Source organism: Bison bison, unplaced genomic scaffold, assembly GCF_000754665.1.
Source record: "Bison bison bison isolate TAMUID 2011002044 unplaced genomic scaffold, Bison_UMD1.0 scf7180017864456, whole genome shotgun sequence".
Classification (NCBI taxonomy): Eukaryota; Metazoa; Chordata; class Mammalia; order Artiodactyla; family Bovidae; genus Bison; species Bison bison.
In genome coordinates, this window is record NW_011495018.1 from 8643249 (window position 1) to 8654937 (window position 11689).

The 11689-nt window shown below is 45.2% G+C and overlaps 1 protein-coding gene and 1 pseudogene across 2 annotated transcripts in view; one reads left to right on the forward strand and one right to left on the reverse strand.

Annotated features, from left to right (window-relative positions):
• Nucleotides 1-11689, reverse strand: part of ACADSB (acyl-CoA dehydrogenase, short/branched chain) — a 49358-nt gene that overhangs the window by 26309 nt on the left and 11360 nt on the right. The window lies entirely within an intron of this gene.
• On the forward strand, nucleotides 4655-10730 carry LOC105002537 (annotated as a pseudogene). Its single transcript, XR_826976.1, has one exon. The product of XR_826976.1 is annotated as a protein lin-28 homolog A pseudogene (transcript).

Sequence of the window (11689 nt, forward strand, 5' to 3'; positions counted from 1 at the left end):
AAAAGTTGGCTTAAAGTTCAATATTCAGAAAACTAAGATCATGGCATCTGGTCCCATCACTTCATGGGAAATAGATGGGGAAACAGTGGAAACAGTGTCAGACTTTATTTTTTTGGGCTCCAAAATCACTGCAGATGGTGACTGCAGCCATGAAATTAAAAGACGCTTACTCCTTGGAAGGAAAGTTATGACCAATCTAGACAGCATATTCAAAAGCAGAGACATTACTTTGCCAACAAAGGTCTGTCTAGTCAAGGCTATGGTTTTTCCTGTGGTCAGGTATGGATGTGAGAGTTTGGACTGTGAAGAAAGCTGAGCGCCGAAGAATTGATGCTTTTGAACTGTGGTATTGGAGAAGACTCTTGAGAGTCCCTTGGATTGCAAGGAGACCCAACCAGTCCATTCTAATGATCAGTCCTGGGTGTTCATTGGAAGGACTGATGCTAAAGCTGAAAGTCCAATACTTTGGCCAACGCAAGAGTAGACTCATTGGAAAAGACTCTGATGCTGGGAGGGATTGGGGGCAGGAGGAGAAGGGGACGACAGAGGATGAGATGGCTGGATGGCATCACCGACTTGATGGACCTGAGTTTGGGTAAACTCTGGGAGTTGGTGATGGACAGGGTGGCCTGGTGTGCTGCAATTCATGGGGTCGCAAAGAGTCAGACAGGACTGAACTGAACTGAACTGAACCCAGTCAAGACTGTTTCTGAAAGTTCTTTCTTCACCTCATCTCAGTGTGGTAGTGTGATTTGCTTGTAATGATTCTGAGACCAATTCCAACATCTGAGAGGCTTCCCCACACCAACAAGCAACTTTCCAGCACCTACTGAGGCTCCTTCTATTCAACTCGATTTTGACACTACAGACCTGTGAAAGCAGCTCTTTGGCCCCTTTCCTGTTTCCCCATTTCTGTCTTCTTCCCTTCAGAGAACCCGCTTAAAGAAATGAGAGCACAGAACAATTTAACCCAACTCCTGACTTACTCTCCAGAATGCACACCTTGCCTTGCCTACCCTGCTGATTCTTTTCCAAGAATGAAAGACTAGCTCTTCAACCCCAAGATAACGTCTGAAGAGAATCAGCCAGTCTGCATACAATGGAGAAGGAGGCGGAATCCAACCTTCTGCCTCAGGGATTCACTGATATTCTTCCCCCTTTTTTCTCCCTCTTTAAAAACTGTCAGGGCTGAGCAGAATCTTTGGAGGTGGTCTCAGGACATGAACCCACCTTTCCCCCATATTTCCAGGTTTTCTGATTACAGCATCTTCCCTTTTTTCTGACATTTGCCTCTTGATTTTTGCCTTTGAGTAGCAAGTGCCAAACCTGAATTCAGTAACAGATTTTCGTACCCAATGTGGGGCTGGGCTCTGTGTTGGAGCTGCCAGCTGCAGTGACTTGCCCTTAAAATGGTGCATCATAAAACTGCTTAATCTTCGAGAAGATTCAAAGAAAGGATTTTTTGACAATTTCAGGTTTTTAGTAACTTTTAAATCATACTGTTGAACTAGGTAAGATATATAAAGTCTAATGGAAACTGATTTCATAAAATGTTAAAAAGAAACTAGTTGACTTGAATACACTGATGAATATGGTTATAACTTTTTGGTTTTGTAAAATATTATCACCTTTTAATCTTACTTTCCCAGATATGAGGAAACCCTTTCCCCTTAAGCTAATTATGACTGACAGCAATTTGGTAAATTATACATTTGTTAACAGACTTGAAACATTTTTTCCTCTCCACCTGATCCCTCCAGAGATTGAAAATGCTTACGTTCCCAGCAGCTTTATCAGGGAAATTAGGAAGGCCACATCTTAACCAGGTGTAAAAATCTCACAGTATTTTGGGGATCTCAAAAAGCAAGGACTTCACCTAAATCCACAGCGCAAAAACATATGACAAGCCCTTGGTATGGTTTTCCTGGCCCTGAGACTCCTTATCAAATGTTCTAGCACAGCCAATTTAAAGGAGCCACTATGATCAATCAACCAGATTCAGTTCACAAACAAGTTTAACCTTAATTTGGTTATATTTGATTAAAACAAGGGTAATTTTAGATAAGAGATGTTTCACTGGATATCCAATTCTGATTCTTTTGAGTTCAGTTGCTCAGTCATGTCCAACTCTTTGGGACCACATGGATTGCAGCACACCAGGCTTACCCATCCATCACCAACTCCCAGAGCTTGCTCAAATTCATGTCCATTGAGTCGGTGATGCCATCCAGCCATCTCATCCTCTGTCATCCCCTTCTCCTCCTGCCTTCAATGTTTTCCAGCATCAGGGTCTTTTCCAATGACTCAGTTCTTGGCATCAGGTGGCCAAAGTATTGGAGTTTCAGCTTCAACATCAGTCCTTCCAATGAATATTCAGGACTGATTTCCTTTAGGATGGACTGGTTGGATCTCCTTATAGTCCAAGGGACTCTCAAGAGTCTTCTCCAACACCACAGTTCAAAAGCATCAATTCTTTGGCATTCAGCTTTCTTTATAGTCCAACTCTGACATCCATACATGAGTACTGGAAAAACCATAGCTTTGACTAGATGGACCTTTTTAATATGCTGTCTAGGCTGGTCATAGCTTTTCTTCCAAGGAGCAAGTGTCTTTTAATTTCATGGCTGCAGTCACCATCTGCAGTGATTTTGGAGTCCAAGAAAATAGTCTCTGACTGTTTCCATTGTTTCCCCATCTATTTCCCATGAAGTGATGGGACCAGATGCCATGATCTTAGTTTTTTGAGTGTTGAGTTTTAAACCAACTATTTCACTCTCCTCTTTCATTTTCATAAAGAGGCTCTTTAGTTCCTCTTTGCTTTCTGCTATAAGGGTGATATTATCTGTGTATCAGAGGTTATATTTCTCCTGGCAATCTTGATTCAGCCTGTGCTTCATCCAGCCCGGCATTTCGCATGATGTACTCTGCATATAAGTTAAATAAGCAGGGTGACAATATACAGCCTTGATGTGCTCCTTTCCCAATTCAGAACCAGTCCATTGTCCCATGTCCAGTTCTAACTGTTGCTTTTTGACCTGAATACAGATTTCTCAAGAGGCAGATACAGTGCCTGATTCTGATTCTTTTAACTGAGCTCTAAGACCCACTGCCCAGATAGTTCCTTGTTGTCATGCTACATACCTGTAAAGTTTAATCAAATTATTAAAAAAGATGTTCTATGCTTCTTTCAGAAGTTTATCCCAGCAATCTACCTTAGGATGAATAATAGATGCCCCATGACCTGTAGCCCTGGGATTATATATACTGGAAGTGAAATGAAGTGAAAGTCACTTAATCATGTCTGACTCTTTGCGACCCTGTAGACTATACAGTCCATGGAATTCTCCAGGCCAGAATACTGGAGTGGGTAGCCTTTCCCTCCTCCAGGGGATCTTCCCAACCCAGGGATTGAACCCAGGTCTCCCACATTGCAAGAGGATACTTTACCAGCTGAGCCACAAGGGAAGCCCACTATTTAAAGGGCTATCTCTAATCAGGATGAAAGGACCTTTGGCTCATGTACAGTGAAGCTTTTTTAAGTGCTAATATTTATAAACTTTTTTATTGTGTATTGGGGTATAGCCAATCAACAATGTTCTGACAGTTTCAGATGAATAGTAAAGGGACTCAGCCATCCATATACATGTATCCATTTGCCTCCCCAAGCCCGCTCTCATCCAGGCTGCCACATATTTGAGCAGAGTTCCATGAGCTATACAGTAGGTCCTTGTTAATTATCCATTTAAAATACAGCCATGAGTACATGTCCACCCCAAACTTGCTAACTATTCCTTCTCCCTTGGCACCCATAAGCTCATTCTCAATGTCTGTGAATCTGTTTCTGTTCTGTAAGTTCATTCGTATCATTACTTTTTAGGTTCCATGGATAAGGGATGTCATACGGTATTTCTCCTTCTCTGTCTGACAATCTCAGGTCCATCCATGTTGCTACAAATGGCATTATATCTTTTATTTTTTTACAAATGGCATTATATCATTTTAATGGCTGAGTAATATTCCATTGTGTATATGTACCACATCTTTATTCTTCTGTTGATGGCCATTTAGGTTGCTTCCATGTCTTGGCTATTGTAAATAGTGCTGCAATGAACACTGGGGTACATGTATCTTCCTGGATCATGTTTTTCTCTGGATATATGCCTAGGAGTGGGATTGTAGGGTCATATGGTAGCTCTATTTTTAGTTTTTTTAAGGAAACACCATACTGTTACCATAATAGCTGTACCAGTTTACATTTCTACTAACAGTGCAAGAGGGTTCCCTTCTCTCCACACCTTCTCCAACATTTCTTGTTTGTGGATTTTTTGATGATAGCCACTGTGGCTGGTATGAGGTGATATCTCATTGTAGTTTTGATTTGCATTTCTCCAATAATCAGCAACGTTGAACATCTTTTCACATGGCAGCTGAAGCTCCAATACCTTGGCCACCTGATGCAAAGAGCCAACTCACTGGAAAAGATCCTGATCCTGGGAAAGATTGAAGTCAGTTGAAGGGGGAGACAGAGGATGAGATGGTTGGATGGCATCACCGACTCAATGGACATGAATGTGAGCAAACTCCAGGAGATAGTGAAGGACAGGGAAAGCCTGACGTACTACAGTCCATGGGGTTGCTAAGAGTCAGACACGACTAAGCCACTGAACAACAACAAATTGGCCACCTGTATGTCTTCTTTGGAGAAATGTCTATTCAGGTCCTCGGCCCTTATTTTGAGCAGATTGTTTGTGAAAATGACTCTTAGATTTGTTATTTCCCACTTAAGAAGAGCCTTTGCATTGGCCTAGTCTGTAGAGGGGACTGCCGATCCCAAACACTCCAGAATAAGAAAAAGACAGTGGTGACATTGTGCTGGGGAAGATGTAGCTGCCTGTTCCCCGAGCCACCCCTTTGCCTCCGGACTTCTCTGGGGCCAGCAGCCACCCAAGCAGGGGCCCGGGGCCGCGGGCTCAGCCGACTACCATGGGCTCTGTGTCAAACCAGCAGTTCGCAGGTGGCTGCGCTAAGGTGCCGGAGGATGCGGCCCGCGCGGCGAAGGAGCCGCGGCTGCTGCACGAGGCAGGCATCTGTAAGTGGTTCAACGTGCGCATGGGGTTCGGCTTCCTGTCCATGACCGCCTGCGCGGGGGTCGCCCTCGACCCCCGCGGTGGATGTCTTTGTGCACCAGAGTAAGCTGCACATGGAGGGCTTCCGGAGCCTGAAGGAGGGGGAGGCCGTGGAGTTCACCTTTAAGAAGTCAGCCAAGGGCCTGGAATCTCTCAGAGTCACTGGCCCTTGGGGGGTGTTCTGTATTGGGAGTGAAAGGCAGCCGAAAGGGAAGAATATGCAGAAACGCAGATCAAAGGGAGACAGGTGCTACAACTGTGGAGGTCTAGACCATCATGCCAAGGAATGCAAACTGCCACCGCAGCCCAAGAAGTGCCATTTCTGCCAGAGCATCAACCATATGGTAGCCTCATGCCCACTGAAGGCCCAGCAAGCTCCCAGCTCCCAGGGAAAGCCAGCCTACTTTCCGGAGGAGGAAGAAGAGATCCATAGCTTTGCCATGCTCCCAGAGGCCCAGAATTGAAGCCACAGTGGGTGGGGGCTATCCTTTTGTGATCAGAAAGCTTTGAGGAGCAGGCATCAATCGGCAGAGTGGAGAAAGTGGGGACAGGGTGGGTAGGGGGCAGCTGGCACTGCCATATATCTGAGGCTGGAGTCCACAGCATCACCCCCTCTTCCCTCTTGGTGGGAAGAAGGGGTGAGGCAAAGAAACTCCAATTAGCTCTTTCCAAATGCATATGAGGGCTTTGAGGGTTAACCCTCCCTGCATGCTTCATCTGAGTCTCCACCCCCAGAATCTCCAGCTTTTGAAAGTGGCCTGGGTAGGGAAGTTGTTTTACTCTTAAAGAAGATTGTGGAATAATATTTCCCATATCAGAGTGTAAAGATTAAGAAGAGAACAGATTGATGGACCCAACCAACAAGCCACTACATTCCACGGGAGGAAACATCTCAGGGGGGCGGCAGGGTTTTCCTCGTCTTCTCTCCTCATAACCCCCTCTTGGGACAGAATGCTAAGAACTGTCCCAAGTAATGGGTTGTGATGACAGGTAAAGGGGTGATTGAGGGAACAGCTGAGACTTGCTGCTTCTAAGCTCACTCTCACCCCATTCTGGGCCAACTCAATTTTATTTGCTGCCTTGGGTGACTGTACCTTGGGTCCCACTTTCTCCAGGATGCCAACTGCACTAGTATGCGAATGAGGTATCTTGTGCATTTTACTTTTTTTTTTTTTCATAATATAAATATTCTGGTTTTGTATTTTTGTGTATTTTAATCGAAGGCCCTCATTCCTGCACTGTGTTCTCAGGTACGTGAGCAATCTCAGGGATAAGTCAGCAGCAGCTCCGGGTCTGCACAGCAGGAATGCTTTTTGTTGCTGTATCATCAGAGAGAACAACTATTTGGAGTGTATAGCCTATTGAACTACCTCATTTTTGCCAATTACAGCTGGCTCTTCTGCCATGGTGTCCTCCTGAAATCCCTCCATCTTCAGCGTTTCATGAGAGACTAGGTTTTAACTGGGTTGCCCCATGACTTGGTCTCCTTCCTACTGAAAGATTGGAAATTGGTCTGAACAGGAAAACGTGGTGCAGAGAGGTTAGGAGAGGCTGGGCCAGGTAAGAAGTGCAGAGAGGGGAAGCCAAGATTAGGCAAAGGTCATCTGTATGTGTGACAAAGGATTCCTGTTCCAGATCTATAATCCTAGGGCACATTACTCACTTTATATACCAGATCCATCCTCCACCTGACTGGGCTAGGCCGACCATGCACAACAGGGTGTGTGTGTTTTTATAAAAAATGGAAGTTGGTAAGGAGAGGTTTATAAGAATAATGCCTCTGTACCCATCTTGAGCTGCCCAGGGATGGATATGTGAAGCAAGGACAAGATCTTTAACGATTCTGGGCTTTTCCTTCTTAGCTTCTGGAGAGACCATCAGCAATGGCTTCTTTGTGGTTCCCAGAGCCAGGGTCCTACTCTGCTGCAGCAGTGATTAGTCTCATGGCAGCTAAAGGAGAAAGGGCGGTGGGGGCGGCGGGTTCGTTTACAAGCTGTGAGATCACTGCAGACCTACCTCACTGTGTTGTCACGGGGCAAATGCAATAGAACGCATTGGGTGATGTGTGTCTGATCCTTGTCTCCCCCAGCTGCTGCCCCCCTCTAGTTATTATATTTGTCTGGGCTTTGTAGGACTTCACAAGTAGCTGATTTGGTGACTGCTAGGTGGCCTAGTTTGTGTAAATATGTGTTGGTCTTCTCCATGTTCTTTTGGGGTTTTATTGTTTACAAACTTTTTATATTGAGAAAAATAGCCAAAGCATCTTTGACAAAATGTTCTGCACCAGGCAAAGAGATCTGAAACATAAGCTTGGGGGCCCCTCTTGAAGTTGGGGGGGGTCTTGAACTACACTTTCTTTTGTGTTCCCCTTCCTCTATTTCCTATTTCAAACAAGATCTGTCCTGAAAACTAGATTCCTATTCCCTCTTCTTTCCACCTTTGTGCCCCCCCGAAATAGACCATATACCTATACATTTAATTTGTGGGGTATCTGTGATTAAGTGATTTGTGCAAAAATCCTGAAAAAGCTAAGATTGCTCCATCCCTTGTTCCCAATTTCGAGTCCTGTCCGTTCCTTGATGTAACTCATGCTAAATGGACTGATGTATTTGGTTGGATTAAGACCAACTCCAAAGGTAGAGAGGAGCAATGAAGGGGGCCTTCCATGTAGAAGGTGGGGCTGGGAGACCACGAAAGGAAAGACGAATGTACATCCAAGTCACTCAGGAACTTTCATGCAGGTGCAAGAAACTTATGTCAAAGTAGCCACAAGATTGTTTAATAGCAGACGGACGAATGTAACTCCATGCTTACTGCTAGAAACCAAAGCTTTGTATGAAATCTTGAATTTATGGGGAGGGAGGGAGGGAGGGTAGAAAAGCATGTACCCATCTGTTCTTTTCCTCATCCCTTCTCATTCCTGAACTGCAGGAGACATAGCCCATCAGGCTTTGGCGACCCCATCTGGGCAGTGTTTATTTGATGGCTGATTTTGCTGTGCCAGATACTTCCTTTCCCATTTGCTATCATTTTGTAACACATACGCTGACCCTTTTCCCTTTCCTTTGTTTTCCTTGGGAATATACAATGAATAAAACTTATTGGTACTGAAAAAAAAAAAAAAAAGACAGTGGTGAGCAGCTGACACAGGGGTCTGGACCAGACCTGTAAGAGCTACTGCACTAATCTAACTGAACCATTTACTGAAGGCCCGTCTCCCCATGAACACTGAAGGTTTTTTTACTTCTAACCAATTATCGTTGCCCCTAGTATTTGGGACATTCCTCAGCCCACCCCAACGTGGCTTGCCACCCCCCCACCCCGCTGCCCCATCACCAGGATCTCTTCCCTACAAGATCAAGCATCCTCATGCTTTTCAAAATTCAATATACTCACTGCAGCTGACCCAGTTCAGCTGACCCCTCCTCCCTCCAGGCGTCCCATCTCTCTGACTCCCAGGACACTCTGCTGTCCTCCTCCTCCCACCCGTTCCTGCCCGGCATTCCTCAGTCTCTCCTCAGTCTCCTCCTTTAGCTACTCCTCTGCCCCCTACTTGACCCTGAAGTGCCAGGGAAGTTTGTCAAGACTCTCCTTTACCAAAAAAGTCAAGCTCCTCTTTGTGATGGGGCCCCAACCTTGGGCTGAGTTCAAGCTGCACTCTGTTCAGTTTTAATAAGAATCCTGCAGGGTCACATTAATGAAAACCCCTCATCCTTGGTATCTGATCCCTTTGGTCCACCTGAAGCAAGATCCTGAAGAGCATGGGTTATTTCTTATTCCCCTTACTTCTGCTGTTTCTTTATAATTTTCCACCCACCAGCCCTCACCCCCCCCCTTGGTTAGAGACAGCCACTTTCCTTGTTGCATTTGGAGCAGAGCCTCATCTCGCGCCCCCACTGCAAAACCCCAACGCAGAAGTCCCTTCCTGAATAAAGTCTTCCTTATTATCTGTTATAAGATTCATGAATTAGGCTTATTTTTTTTTTTAAACAAGCTGTTGCCAAGTGGGTGGAGAGGAATAGTCTCCTCTACTTTACATGTACAAACTGGTGGAACCACTGTCGTAAGACACACATGTCCTAAGGCTCAGCAGTTCCACTGGAGCTCATACACCAAGTATAGACATGCAAAGAATGCTGTGACACCTGAAATGGGGGAAAAAATGAAGAATCCAATTACTTACCAACAAAGGAGTGCATAGGTTGTGGTACAGCACATTGACTTAACAGAATGTTTTAGAGCAGTTAAAGTGAACTACAGAGATACAAATATCAACATGGGGAAGTCTTGAAAATATAGTATTAAACACAAAAGGCAATTTGCAAAAGAATTTATTCAGGCAGATAGCATTTATGCACACTTTTAAATACACAGCAAATGTTAGTATACATTCTGTAAACACAGATGTAGTTTAAAAACAGAAACGGGAAGCATACACATCAACCTCAGGAGTGTGGTTTCATGGTGATTTCTCTTGGGTCAGGATTGCTACTTACATTGTGTGAGACTCATATGAGTTAGGCTATGTTCAGTAGGTCAAGATGGAGTCACAGGGGCCACTGTGGACTCCCACCATCGAGGAATTGTTCAGCAAAGTCTAAGGAAGGACATCACAAACAGGAGGAGCTCGTTACCCCTTGTTTGTCTGGTTTCCCCACTCTGACTAACCTGTGTTGTGTGCTGTGTGCAGTAAGCCGGGTTACACCAGCTACATTTTGTCTGGTCTGCCTTCCTGTGACCCTAACTCGCCTCACTGCTGGGCCCTGGTTGCAGGCTGCCTCCAAGGAGAGGGTGGAAGCGCAGGGTTGATGTCACAATTATTTCTTTAAAAAAAAAAGTGGGGGGTATAGCTGAAGTGGGTGGTGTGGAACTGGGTACCAGTTATATTATTTCCCACACTTATCTGTGTTATTAGAAAGGCCTAATGATAAAAATTTTGATGTTAAGATGTGTTAAAATGTATAAATGCCTGAACCGCATAGTCTTCGGGCTTTCAAAGTAGGCTTGTTTTTTTTTAAATGCTAGATGTAGCTGTTAATACATTCAGCATCACACTACAGAACAATTTTATGGATTTCTTAAATCTAACTACCGAATACCAGTTACACATAACTAAACTCAAGAAACTGGTTTATTCTGGGAACTTTTACCAATGACTATTAGTATCTTTGAAACAAGTCCCCTACCCACCCACCCCTACTACCACCATGATTTAAATTAGCTGTTGTCACTCCTGGCTACATACCCAGATCTTTGAAGGGAGCTTAGAGCAAGGGAGAGCTATTTCAGCCCCACTAATTCAAGCTCTGCTTCGAGACTCAGGGTGAAGCTGGGGGTTCCACATTTCTAAAAAGCTCCCTGAACTGTGTGAGTGAAAAAAAAATGTTGCCTTCCAAATCAGTAACAAAGGACATTGCAGCCACCAGGTCATGGCATTATAGCTGCCCCACAGGTGAGCCCCAAGAAAACTCAGGGAGAGAAAGCACGGGCAGGTGGGCCTGGACAGCTAAGGTTCATTATCAAAGGAGTGATTTCAGTGATCCCAAACTCTTGCATCTTCCTGCACAAAGTGAAGTCACTCAGTTGTGTCCAGCTCTTTGCGATCCCATGGACTGTAGCCTACCAGGCTCCTCCATCCATGGAATTTTCCAGGCAAGAGTTGCCATTTCCTTCTCCAGGGGATCTTCCTGACCCAGGGATCGAACCCAGGTCTCCTGTATTGCAGACAGATGGTTTTACCCTGTGAGCCACTAGGAAAGCCCAAAGAAAAGTGCTAAATTCACTAACTTGAGATGTCCAGTTTTCTTTTAATTAAAAGAAATCTTTTGATGGTCTGACTACCTGGTCTTCGTTGCAAAAGCTCCTATGTATCCTGGTTCCTCCCTTACCTCTCTGGACTGGTCCCTCAGAGTGAGCCAAGGGGATGCATTCCAGGCTAAAAGTCCTCAGAGTGTCCGCTGAATAAAACATCAGTTCAGTTCAGTTTAGTCGCTCAGTCGTGTCTGACTCTTTGCGACCCCATGAACCACAGCATGCCAGGCCTCCCTGTCCATCACCTCCCGGAGTCCACCCAAACCCATGTCCATTGTGTTGGTGATGCCATCCAACCATCTCATCCTCTGTCGTCCCCTTCTCCTCCTGCCCTCAATCTTTCCCAACATCAGGGTCTTTTCAAATCAGTCAGCTCTTTGCATCATGTGGCCAAAATACTGGAGTTTCAGCTTCGACATCAGGCCCTCCAGTGAAGACCCAGGACTGATCTCCTTTAGGATGGAAAGGTTGGATCTCCTTGCAGTCCAAGGGACTCTCAAGAGCCTTCTCCAACATCACAGTTCAAAAGCATCAATTCTTTGGCACTCAGCCTTCTTTGCGGAGAACACAATGGCAACCCACTCCAGTACTCCTGCCTGGAAAATCCCATGGGTGGAGGAGCCTGGTAGGCTGCAGTCCATGGAGTCACGAAGAGTCGGACACGACTGAGAGAATTCACTTTCACTTTTCACTTTCATGCACTGGAGAAGGAAATGGCAACCCACTCCAGTGTTCCTGCCTGGAGAATCCCA